The sequence below is a fragment of the Eulemur rufifrons genome, chromosome 19 (assembly GCF_041146395.1).
Source record: "Eulemur rufifrons isolate Redbay chromosome 19, OSU_ERuf_1, whole genome shotgun sequence".
Classification (NCBI taxonomy): domain Eukaryota; kingdom Metazoa; phylum Chordata; class Mammalia; order Primates; family Lemuridae; genus Eulemur; species Eulemur rufifrons.
Genome location: NC_091001.1, coordinates 97412371 through 97426226, shown reverse-complemented (window position 1 = coordinate 97426226; position 13856 = coordinate 97412371). Strand labels below are relative to the sequence as shown.

Sequence of the window (13856 nt, the reverse complement as noted above, 5' to 3'; positions counted from 1 at the left end):
GGCCAGTGATAAGACTGAGAAAATGTTGTAAGTGAGAGAAATAATACAGGTTGAGCATCCCAAATCTGAAAACCCCAAAATCTGAAATGCTCTAAAATCTGAAACTTTTTGACCTCCAACAGGATGCTCAAAGGAAATATTCATTGGAGCATTTTGAATTTTGGGCTTTAAATTTGGGATGCTCAACTGGTAAGTATAATGCAGATATGCCAAAATACCTGAATCTGAAATGCTTATGGTCCCAAGCATTTCTGATAATGGATCTTCAACCTGTGTTTTCACAATATAAGCAATTTACACAAGTAGTTAAGGAAAACATGAAGAAACCCCTATCCCATCCCACCCCTTGTAGGACTGGAAGAGGTAGAGTTACAAAAGTTTGGAAAGAAAGGCACTGTGAGTTATGGCAGAAGGACCTGCTTACCGACATGTAAAGGGTTGCTGCACAGCATTCAGTGTCTAGCTAATTTGAAGAGCATAATATAGCTGGATCAATCCACATGATTGTGTGGTTTTTCCTTAGCAGATGATTGGATCCCCCCAGGATTAGGAGTTTGAGGGTGGTGAAGTGGAAGGAAGAAAGAAAGTAACATACTAGGTGGATTGGTAGTTTGGGAGACAGCCAAGGTTTTGAGACTGGAGATAACATAGCAAGTGGAGTGAGAAAAGAGCAGGTAGAGTACATGAAAGTCTGGACCCACGTTAGAACATCGATCCCTTCACTCTGCAGGGCTCTTTTCAAGAGCTAGGTATAGTCCAGTGGTTGAAAGGGGTGGTCAGTGATGAGGTTGAGGATATAGAGGTGATTTGTTTTACTACTTTAGGAGGAGTTTCAGAGGTCCTTGCAGAAAAGATTGGAAGAAGGGCAGCAGTGGGAGAAAACAAAGAGGAGAACTGGGGGTGTGACAATAGGAGAGAAGGTAGTAAGCCAGAATGGTTTGTATTTTGAATAAAGCCCAAGGGGGATAGGGGTGGAGCCACAGGTAGAGTTTAGTAGCCCTACATTTCTAAATTGACCTGTGGTATAGTGGTTGTCTCTGGAGCCTGATCCGTTGTCTGTCTGAATGTTAGTAAAAAGCTTAACCCTGGGTGGTAAAGCTTAAATCAATTAGGCCTTAAATAGTGAAAGCCTTTAGGTCTCTTATTTCTTAAGAATGCTGTTTGCCAAGTCCCCACTGTTTGGTTAGCTTTGAGGTAGAGTAGGAAGATTCAGCACTACCTTTAATTTAGTAAAATCCAGTTTGTAACATCCCAGTTCCAGTGACCTAGGAATGAATAGTAGCCATGGTATTGGGTACTTCTTTATCTCAGAGTTATCTTGTTCTGGGAGTACTCTCACTGTTCCATTTTACCTAACACTGGGTACTGAGGCCACTGCTGCTGGGGTGACTTTAGCAGCTCTGATGAGTGAGCTAATTAGTTATGGGCCTCTTGCTCCCAAGGCAAACCCCTATGTACTGCGCACTTCCTTTGGGGATCTCAACTTTTTTTAAAGTGAGTAACTATCTCTTGTCAACTTACATATTTATCCATTATATCTTTAATCTTTAATTTTTATAAAACTTACTAGTAGTGACAAGAATGGGAATTGATATTTCTTGAACAACTAAAGCTTTTGTGTAAGAATCTTTGTATGCTTACAGGGAAACAGTGATGTGTCACAGTATCTAAAATCTATGATGTTTTCAATGGCCTAAATTTGTCTTCTTTCTCCTAATTTAGATCTATCCATACTAATGGAAACGTAACTGGAAGTGACTCTGATGATAAAATCAAGAACCACCAGGCAAGATCATGCAGTAGGAAACCTTGCTTCCAAATGAAGGTACCAACATTTAGAATTTCTACTTACTCTAAGGTATTTGAGACACAAGTTTAATTTGGCCCCTTGGCAGTCATTTTATTAGGTTATTAAGTATGGCATGTCGGATTTCCTTAAGTACTAAGTTTAACAGTTGGTATCTGTGACATTTCACTTTTACATTTCTTGTTTTTTTTTTTTTTTTTATTGTGAAGATATATCCTTATTCTTTCAAGCGCACATTTTGGCTTGTGATTATCTTTCAATTTTTTTTTAGAGCAATTTTTGTGAAACTATGGATAATTCAAAAATTCCTGTTATTTTTGAATATGAGTTCCATCATGGAACCAATGCAGCACAGACAGCTCGAAATATGAATGAAGTGTTTGGTAAGGATGTTGCTAATGAACACACAGTATGTTGATGGTTTGAGAAGTTCCGTTTTGGTGATTTTAATCTTGAAAATGAACCATGTGGGTGACCTGAGACTAAGGTGGATAATGATGACCTGAAAGCTGTAGTGGAAGCGAATCCATCTCAACTTACGCATGCATTAGCAGCAAGGTTTGACATTACTATTCCAACAATATTGGACCATTTGAAACAAATGGGCAGGGTAAAGAAGCTGGATAGATGGGTACCATATGAATTAAATGAGCCTCAGAAGAGATATCATCTCAAAGCTTGCCTTTCTTTGCTGTTACAGCATAAAGGCAAACCATTTCTACACTGTATTGTTACATGTGATGAAAAATGGATTCTTTTTGACAATTGCAAGTGTTTGGTACAATGGCTGGATAAAGATGAAGTGCTGAAACACAGTCCAAAACTGAATAGTCATCAAAAAAAGCTAATGGTGTCTGTTTGGTGATCCAGTGCTGGTATTAACCACTACAGCTTTATGAAACCTGGTCAATCCATTATAGTGGATGTCTACAGCAACTAATTGGATGAAATGATGAGGATGCTTGTAATTAAGCAGCCGAGATTGATCGATAGAGACAGGCCAATCCTCTTGCAAGACCGCGTGTTTCAAAAAACAATGCTGGTCAAACTACAGAAGCTGAACTTGGAAACACTCTGCCATCCACCATATTCACCAGGCCTTGCACCAACTGACTACCACTTCTTCCAGGCTTTGGACCACTTCTTGCAAGGAAAAATATTCAGTTCTCAACAAGCTGTGAAAAATGCCTTTTGTAATTTCATAGCCACTTGCTCTTCAGGCTTCTTAGCTGCTGGCATAAGCAAGCTACCCTTAGGTGGCAAAACTGTGTTGATAGTTTAGGTGCATACTTTGATTAATTGCACTGCTTCTTGTTTGAGATATAATAAACTAAGCTTTTGATTAGAAATCAGACATTTCATATTTAATGACCCAAATATAATATTGGTTTTTATATATAGATTTTTATATATAGGTTTTTTAAGGTTAAAGTTCTTACATGTTAGAATGTTTAGCTTTTAGAGAAGAGTTTCCTTCCCCCCCCGAAAAGATCCACTTTTAAAAGGAGATATTCCTTATAATTACAAAAGCATGTCAATTATAAGAAATATATTAAGTACAGATTAAGACCTCAGTAACTACGTTAGAACTAGAACAAATAAATATAAATTTAATAATTATTTTATTTCACATCATGACCCCTGAGATGAGTAACTGAATTCAGTACTCTAACAGAGTCCACCTACCTGATATCAGAGACTTTAGTGATTGTTCTTTAGTTCCTTTCTTTCCTTTCTTTCCTTTTCTCTTAAACTTGTTGTTAAGGGTTTTCTATTCATCAAGAAGTTTCACCGTTACTCCCCATAGGCTGTCTCTGTAGGACCTTTGGGATCTAATGGATTAGTTTCACTTGGACCAGAAAAGCAAAATATGTAATTAAAGAATCAAATGACACTTCCAAAACATGGAGTGAATCCTCACTTGAAAGACTACATAAGACAACTGAAAACAAAAAGGAAGTATAATATTAACAGAAAGCAAAACCAAAAATAGTCCTATTTTTCTAAAATACATATAAATTCCAAACAGAGTTAGTTAGGTGTTTATTTAAAAAAAATTTTTTAATTTTAACTATTGATAGATTTTTTTCCAAATAGGCAGAAAAAGTATGGAAAGTATTTTTAGGGGACAAATCAAAGTTCGGTGGTTTCTCTTTATGTGTTACAGAGGATTGTAAATTAATATTTTGCTAGAATATAAAGAAGGTGAAAATCTGAGAAAGATGTATTACTTATTACTAGGATTCCTAATTTCATGCTCTTCTGTTTTGGAAGAAGAATATTTAAAGCAATAAATTGCAAAATAATAACAATTCATGATACTGAAGTCCAAAACTACCTCAATTGAAATAAGTGCATTATCTCCTAGAAGGAGTAATAATGGAATGGAATAATTGAGTAATTTTTGCCAAAGAAAAGTTATCTCAAATCAAGTAGCAGGTGAAAAAAAGGTTGCTTTGATGATAACTTTTAAAACTTCTTTGGTAGCTAGTAGATATATTGTATTTTTCTAATTTTGGGGGGGGGGGTGACCTTTTGAATCATATGGTAATGATGATTAAATATACAATTTATGTTTTTACCAGAGCCATTTTACTTATTTTTTAGGTATATATTTCCTTATTCCTTTTTTATTTATTTATTTATTTTATTTTTATTTTTATTTTTTTTTTTTGTTGAGACAGAGTCTCACTTTGTTGCCCAGGCTAGAGTGAGTGCCGTGGCGTCAGCTTAGCTCACAGCAACCTCAGACTCCTCGGCTTAAGCGATCCTACTGCCTCAGCCTCCCGAGTAGCTGGGACTACAGGCATGCGCCACTATGCCCGGCTAATTTTTTCTATATAGATTTTTAGTTGTCCATATAATGTCTTTCTATTTTTAGTAGAGACGGGGTCTCGCTCTTGCTCAGGCTGGTCTCGAACTCCTGACCTCGAGCGATCCACCCGCCTCGGCCTCCCAGAGTGCTAGGATTACAGGCGTGAGCCACCGCGCCCGGCCTCCTTATTCCTTTCACTTAAGAACATTAGTTGACTGCCCAAGGTTTGCAAAGAATGATTCTAGATATGTGGAAAATATAAATTATTCAATAACTTTATTATGAATGCAGTTGAAGACATCTTTTACATAGAATGCTTACTCTGGAGCTAGAGAGATTAAATACATCTATCTGAAGCCATTTAAGTGCAATCATATAATAAAATGAGCACATAAAATCATAATTTAGAATTCCTTTCTAAGTAATATAGTTAAAGACCTTAACAAAAGTAAAGATTAGGAAATAGGAAGTTCTCATTGATTGAATTTGCTGACTAATTGGTTGTGGTTGTTAACTGATTCTACTTGTGAATGTATCATACAGCCTAAATTAGATTGTTTAAATCCTTAAATTAGGAATTTCTAATTTATCAATTTCTTATATCTCCCCACTCTTTTATAAGTATTCACAGAGTGATATCCTGTATTCATATTTGTCATTTTCCCTTTTGAAAATGAAAAAAAGTCAAAATTTCCCAAACTTGTGTTTAGAAGCTTTATATAATACATTTGAACAATACTTTCTTGTGATTTTTTTTTTTTTTTGAGAGGAATTTAGATTTTAACATTATGGGGTTTTGTTGTTTTGGGAGATAAGAATAAAACAAAATCGGTACTTGAAGGGATGAGTTAAGGCCCTAGAATGTTTGCAAAGTTATATATCCTGGATTACCATTTACATTAAGTTAAAATGGTGCCTTTTAAAAGTATGTTGTTTGGAATCAGTAAAACATTTGAAAACAAATCTTGGCAAGGTATATTAAGGGAATGGGTATTCCCTGCTACAGTTTTCTCTGTGGTCTGATGGAAAGAGCACAAGCTTTGGCTCTTCTACTTTTATGTTACCCTGGGAAATTGAACTAATACTTCTTAGTTTCCTTTTCTATAATAATTAATTTTTAGATGTGATAAAAAATAAATAAGTGTATAAAATAATGCATTTTAGTGTAACATTAATGAATTATTGCTAAAGATGGAGAAGACCACACTACTGAAGTATCATTCAGAGGTATCCTCATAGCAAAAAACAGCTGTATTCACCCTACTACTGAGAAGCTTGTAAAACCAGTTTCAAAGTTAATGGCAAATATTATGCTTGGAGAGAAAGTAAAATGAGCTTTTGGCAAAAATCCCTTATCAAATCAAAGGCATACCATTTTAAAAAGCAATTACTGTCATGTGTGCATGCTAGTGGCTATTTTGTTTTCATTTTCTTTCATGCATTGTTGTACAGAGGACATACTAGCACTTGATACAGGTCTGTTACTATTTATCATTCCAAAATCACTACAGCAGAAGAGTTTTTGTTTTGTTTTGTTGGTGGTAGTGTTTGCTTGCTTTTTAAAGCCATGATAGCCTGGAAAAGTTGCATTGGTTCCTTCTGATCAAAGTACCAACAACTTGAGCTGCAGGAAAGAGGGTGTACTTGCTTTTTGAGTAAAAGAGGTTGTACCAGGATGTCAATTCATACCCTGCTTTTTTTTAGAGAGATGAATTGGCATTTAGTAATGTGACTTTTGATCTTGACTTAATGTTGAAGAAAAGAGTAAAACTTGTGGATGTAAGCAATTTTTGGTTACACCTACAAGTTAAACCACCTCTTTTCAGAGTTTTGTGACAAAATGGGTCAGCAACTATAGTATCCTGCTTTTTCACGGTGATGTATCATAACTATGTAGGAGGAAAGTGTTTACATGTTTATTAGCTTTTTAGTAAAATGAGGTAAAGAAATATTTCTTTGTTACTGTTAATGCTATTTCTACGATTTCAGGAGGCACAACTTACCAGATAACTTCAGTATTTCAAATATTTTGAACTTACAACTTTATATTCATGATATCATGAGTTTTAATGTTATGGATGAAATATAAGGGTTTTGTAAAAGTCTGAATTATGGTACAAAATAATACAATCTCTAAGAATTTGATCACTGCCCCACATTAATGATTTTATTAATTTATCAAACCCAGTGAATTTTCATTGTGCATGATTAAAAACCATATTCAAATTTTGAAATAGAACATGAAGAAGTTCTTTCCAGAGCCAAAATGCAAGCAGAGAGTAGATTAGGAATCTCTTTTTTTTAATCTCTCAAGTTGAAGCATTTAATTTCCAGCTTTGAGTGGGATATACTTTTTTTAGAATTAAAAGGAATGCTGAAAGTAGACATCAGTGAGAACTCTTGCTGTAATTTCTGGGACTATATTCAATCATAATATCCAGACTGTATAACACAACTGATTTATTATTTATAATTAGAAATTTTTAATTTAATAGAAGTAAAGAATAAGAAAGAAACCAGCTAAATATGAAAATTGGTTTATGGTTCAGTCTGATTCCAGACCTGGGTCCTTGAACATCTTACAATGAATTATCTAACACTAATTGGGTTGTCGCAAAATGACTCAGGTGTTTAATTGAATGGGCTCTGGCTGACCAAAGATGAGACAATTTGAGCACCAATAAGCATAACTGTAATATAATGATTCATATCAAATATGTTTAAATCCATAAGTTCATAATGATACTTAAAAAAAAATGGCCATGCATGGTGGCTCAAGATTACAGATCCTAGCACTTTACCAGGCTGAAGCACGAGGATCACTTGAGGCTAGGAGTTCAAGACCAGCCTGGGAAACATAGTGAGATCTTGTCTCTACAAAAAAATTTTAAAAATTAGCCAGGTATGGTGATATACACCTGTAGTCCTAGGTACTTGGGAAGCTGAGGTGGAAGGATCGCTCAAGCCCAGGAGTTTGAGGTTACAGTGAACTATGGTTGTGCCACTGCACTCCAGCCTGGGCGACAGAATGAGATTCTCTTTCTGAAATTAAAAAAAAACCAAAAACCAAAAACAACTCATTAGTTTTTTTGGAGTGTGCTAAGGAACTAACTATACTTTAGGATAACCAAATAGTTGATGAGGGGAAGTTTTTTTTTTTTTCCTCAGAGCATTCTTGTTAATAAATGAAGAAGGAGTGATAGAATAGAACATCACCATTTTGTAGTGAATTCCTGAACCTAAGTAAAGATCATCAGTGGCTGCTAACATTACAGGAAGAAGTACAACTAGCCATTAGCTTTCTCTTTATGAAAGTTCTCAACACTGCCTATGAAGTATTCATGTCAAAAAGATTGAACTTGAACCTGACTCTGATCAAGCCTCTAATGCTAACAGGAAACACAGCTTACAGGAAACACAGAACACAGAGAAACACATGAAATGATACCATGGGGATGTAGTCAGTAAATATAGGCTATGAGAAACTCCTTGGGACATATGACTTAGTTTTTTTAACAAATAAATTGTAGGGAGAAAAAAGAGAAACGAAAGGAAACTGTAGATTAACAGCAATGTTTGGACTTTACTTGGGTCCAGATTTTAGCAAACATTTATGAAGTAACCAGGGAAATTTGAACACTGACTGGATATTTGATATTAAAGAATTATTGTTAATTTTCAGGTGTGATAATAGTATGTAGTTATGTTTTTTAAAAGTCCTTTTTAGAGATACATATTGAAATATTGATATATACAAAGTTATGCCTGAGATCCTGCTTCATTATTATCTGGAGTACAGGGGAGCCTGTAGGCTATGGGTGGGAATTAAACAAGATTGGCCCTGTGTTGATCATGCATGAGACACTTGTGATTGGGGGTAGGGTGGAGAGGAAGAGGGGTAATTCTTAATAATAGTCTCTAACTTTTTTGGAAAATTCCATAAGAAAAAGGTCCCAAAATAAAATTGAATTATGTGTATTTAGCAACCTGCTGAATTTTTATTTTTAATAATTTCTTGAGTCTATTTGGTGTTCTATATAGAAAATCATATTGCCTACAAAGGACAGTTTTACTTTATAGTGCTTACTATTTACCAGACTCTCTTCTAAGCACTTTGTACAGATTAACTCGTTAGATCATCACAAGAACTCCAATGAAATAGACATTAACTTGCCAAAGCTTACCTAGCTGGTATGTGTTAGAGCTCGGATTTGTATCCAGGCATTCTAGCCCTAGTCTGTGCTTCTCTAGTTTTTGTTCCTCTCTTTATAACTTTTTATCTTTAATCCCTCTACTCTAATCCTTACACTTTGTATTTCTTTTGTTTGTCTTAGTGTGCTGGTCAAGGAGTTCAACTTTTAAGGCCAGTTTTGATTTATAATTTTGTAATTGGAGGTCGTCTTAATGCTTAGGGAATCCAGAGTGAAGTTAAGGTTACTCCTGTACAAATATAAGGTACTTTCTAAGAGACTGAGAATTAGCTTAGTGTGTAGCCAGAAACCAAAGAATAAAGTGTATTATAACAGCCTCTAGTGCTTTTTTAATATCATTATTATATTTCCCTCCTGATCTGTAAGTAGCCTATTCGTGGCTCATTTTACTTTCAATTACTTGTTGATTTTATTGGTTCCACTTGCTGAATTTCTCTGTGACACTTAGATAAAATTATTCCTTCCTCCCCTTAACCCCTATACCTGTTATGTAATTACCTCCTATTTGACTTTACATAAGTTACATGAGATTATTTTAGGCAAAACACTTAGTACACTGTTTACCGCATAATAAGTATTTAGTAAATATACGTTTTGTTTTAAGAGACAACTAGTTCATAATTTTGTTTAAAAATTGTTCTTTATCCTTTAGTTAACTTTTGAAATGAGAAGAGAATATGGTTTAGCTACTTTAAGAAGTCCTGGGCTTGGGACAGGTAGGAAAAACTGTGGATAATGTGTTATGGTGGTTTAATGAGTAATCTCTGTGTTCTCTGCAAGGAAATTTTTTATAATAGTCCTGAGTTTGAGAAAAATTAAAAGAATACTTGCCCATTTTTGGGTAGTGTGGGAGCAATTTAGGGGAAAATGTAACTTGCCCCAACTCCATGGGTTTTTCGGTTTCTCTTTAGCCAACTGCAAAGGACATTGTGACTTAGAAAGATAACTCAGCTTCATGAAAGAAGGCAAATAGGTGCTCGTAAGAAAGAACATTTTTGGTGTCACCCTCATGGGAGCTGGGTCACAATTACAACTTTTTTTTTTTAAGGTTATGGGAGGGTTATCCAAAGACCTGGGATAGCTGTTAATAAAGTTGTGCTGTTCTGTGCTTCCCCGTCTCCCACCAACCCAGCGGCACCTGTTCTTTTGTGCAGCAATAAACTGAAGCAACCTTTTAATATACCTTTAGTGGTAATTTTGAAAATGATGTTAAAGTGTTTGGAAACTGAAGACTGTAGAAACACAAAAGAATCTTTCATTTTCCAAAGGATAGTTAAAATTATTGAGTGGTGTAGCTATTGAGAATGCATGACCAATCACTTGATTGTGTTGAAGAAGACGATTGGCTTTTGGGGGGCCGGAAGTTATTGGTAAGAGGTAAAATATATTTTTTGAAAAATAAATATGTATGTCAGAAACTCACTCTCCTTTCTGATCATGAAACCATTGAGAGGAAAGATGAAATGCTCTCCGACTAAATCTGGATGCTGTGAAAGCCAAAAGGTGATCTGCAAGAATAAGCATAGTTGAGAGGTACTCAATTTAACTTCTGTTACCAGTTAGTTGGTGAAGGCATTGAGACCTTTATTGTTCTGAAGATGATCTTAAATGAGGAGGCATAGCTAATGTCTCTACAGAGTGTGGGATCAAGTGAATTTAAGAGAAAAGCAAGCTGATACGAGAAAAGCAAAAAATATAATCACAATAATAGCTAATATTTAATAATTGCTATGTATCAGGAACTGTGATACGTTATATATATTTTCAGATACTTCCCAATGACCATTGAGATATAAGTTATTATTGAATCTATTTTATGTATAAAGAAACCAACTCATAGTAAGCCTTACTTAGAAGTTAAATAATTCACAGTGGAGCTGGGATTCATCCATCTCTTTGTCTTATGGTGAAACCAAGTTTGAGATCAGAACCTGATTCTTAAACAGGATTTAAAAGTGAATTATTCTTCTAAAGAAACTGCAAAAACATAGATTTGGGAAACTGACGGATTTAGAGATTTCACTAGGTCACTATAAGTTTATGATATGGCAGGGCTCCTAAAAAGTTGTAATCACAAATAGTTGCAGTATAGTGTCTCATATAAGAAAGGTCATAGTTTGTAATGTACTACTTACTAGTCAAACCACATTTTATGATTTTAGAGAAAGCGGGGTGCTATATTGGTTTTGACAGTGGTGTTTTATATGGAGTGATTATTCAAGCACTTTGTCACTTTAACTTCCTCAATTAAACATAAACATGGAGATATTAAACATGGAAATGAATTTAAATAGCTATGAAATTTTTTGGCATTCCTTGAAATTAGAAATTCCTTATATTTTTAAGAAACATTCTTTGCTTAATCTTTGTAAGTGTAGCATAGTAAACATAAAATTAGATTAGGTACAAAATTGAGAGTCTCTGTCCTTATTCTTCATAATGTGTAGGTTCATTTATTGCCAGTAAAAATTGTAAGCCTGAAGGAGTATAGTACAGGACTTGCATTGTTGATAAGGGGTTTATTTAGTTACCTATGAAGCTTTTATTATATTTAAATTTAGGATTAAGTATATTTTTCTAGTTCCCAGTTAATGTAACATTAAAAAAAAAATCAATTTTAGATTAAACCACAAAGGAAAACCTCAGTCAATTCCAGACAAGCTGAAACTATATATGTTCATTCTCTGACTACGGTAGAAGTTTAAAAATCCTCAATTCCCACCGCTTGGAAAAATAAAACAGAAAGCTTTCTTAAATAAATATTGGGTTGAACAGGAGATCAAATATACAATAACTGATGATTATTTAGCAAGCTGAAATGAGACTCAGGCTAAGATTAATACTACACTTAGAAGTAAATTCATAATCTTTAACTTCACTTTTGATAAAGAAATACATGGACTAAGCACTGAACCTCAGAATTTAGCAAAATGAACGAACTCAACAAAATAAATGCCCAGGAGAAAAGACGATATTAATAAGACCAAAACAAAAACAGATGAATTAAAAAACAGAAACCACAGAAATGAAAAAATCTAAGTGCTATTTTTTAGGGTTAAAAAACAAAATAGAAAAATATCTGACAAATCTTATCAAGGAAAAGATAGAAAATCAAAGTTAGAAAGGATAAAGAGGATATAAAAATAGAAAAGAGATTTTTTTAAATTATAAGAGAACACTGTTTATTAACTCTAAGCCAATTATTTAAACTAAATTATGAAACACCCAAACTGATTTTAGATAAATTGGTCTGGGGCCAGATCCTTTTGCCAGCTAATTCTTTCTAACTTTCAAGGAACATATAATTTCTATGGTGAGAACTGTTCTAGAGATTATAAAAAGATGGAAATATGCCTGATCAGTGTTATAAAATCAATATGAATCTCTTAACAATGGTTCAGGATAGTGAGATTCTTTTGGAGGGGTTGCTTTTTTTTTTTTTGTAGTTTCTATTCAAACACAGATTTTTCTTGACTTTAAGACAATCGAGAAAAAACCCCAAACAACCAGAAATTCAAGATTTAAACAAAGATGTCCTTTATGTATATTATTTACCATTACTAGCATTCCTTTATGTAGATCCAAACTTCGATCTAATATTCTTTTCGTTTGCCTAAAGAGCATTTCTTTAAGTGCACAGTTTGCTGGTAATAGATTTTTCTCAGCCTTTGTCTAAAAACATTTCTGCTTTCTTTTTGAAATATATTTTAACTGGGTATAGAATTTTAGGTTGGCATTTTTTTCTTCCAGTACATTAACAGTGTTGCTCTATTGTTTTTTCATTTGCATGATTTCTGATGAGAAGTTTGCTGTCATGCATACTTTGTTTTTCTGTGCATAATAGGGTTTTTTCCCTCCTCTTGTATCCTTTAGCATTTTTTCTTTTCTTTTTTTTTTTTTTTGAGACAGAGTCTCACTCTGTTGCCCAGGCTAGAATGAGTGCCGTGGCGTCAGCCTAGCTCACACCAACCTCAAATTCCTGAGCTCAAGCGATCCTCCTGTCTCAGCCTCCCTAGTAGCTGGGACTACAGGCATGCACCACCATGCCCGGCTAATTTTTTCTATATATATTTTTTTAGCTGTCCATATCATTTCTTTCTATTTTTTTTTAGTAGAGATGGGGTCTCGCTCTTGCTCAGGCTGGTCTCGAACTCCTGAGCTCAAACGATCCGCCCACCTCGGCCTCCCAGAGTGCTAGGATTACAGGCGTGAGCCACTGCGCCCGGCCTAGCATTTTTTCTTAATTACTGGTTTTCAGCAGTTTGATTATGATTTTTCTTGGTGTGGGTTTCCTTGTTTATCCTGCCTGGATTTTGTCTAGCCTCTTGGATCTGTGAGTTTATGGTTTTGATAGCATTTGAAAAAAATTTTGCCCATTATTTCTTCAAATATTTTTTTCTATCACCTTTTGTCCTCCAGTTTTTGGACCTCAATTTCACGTATGTTAGCTTGTTTATATGTTGTTACAAATCACTGGTGTTGACTTTCTCTCTCCCTTTTTTTTTTTGTATTTTTTCCCTTCGTGCTTCATTTTGGATATTTTTCTATTGCTATGTTTTCAAGTTAACTGTCTAATCTACTGTCAAATCCCATGCAGTGCATTCTTCATTTCTCTCCAACATTTCCATGTCTTTCTCTACTTTCTTGAGCATACTGAGAGTATGTATAGTAGCTCTTTTAGTATTTCCCTCTGCCAAGTTCTGTCTCTGTAAGTTTTCTATTGATAAGTTACTCTCCTGGTTATAGGTCATATTTTCCTTTTTATTTACATGGCTGGTAAATTTTGATTGAATGTCAGACATTGTGAATTTTATGTTCTTGGGTGCTAGATTTAGTTACATATTTCTAAGTAATGTTGATGTAAGTTTTTGCATGCTGTTAAATTTTTTGAGATGAGTATGATGTCTTTGAGACTTGTTTTGAGGAAGCATTGTTAGGGTGGGTCTAGAGCTGTGAGCAGCCTTTTTCTTCTAGAGCTAATTTAGAAGTTGATTCCCTTCTGGGGACTTTACATGATGTCTCA

General features: G+C 34.6%; 1 protein-coding gene across 4 annotated transcripts in view; it reads left to right on the top strand.

Moving 5' to 3' along the window:
• Positions 1–13856, top strand: part of NCOA1 (nuclear receptor coactivator 1) — a 251961-nt gene that overhangs the window by 58296 nt on the left and 179809 nt on the right. For 2 of the 4 annotated variants that reach the window (XM_069493836.1, XM_069493835.1), the window contains exon 2: positions 1723–1858. The gene's annotated coding sequence lies outside the window, so the exon portion shown is untranslated. The remainder of the gene's footprint in view (positions 1–1722; positions 1859–13856) is intronic. The other 2 variants (XM_069493832.1, XM_069493833.1) reach the window with 1 other exon arrangement.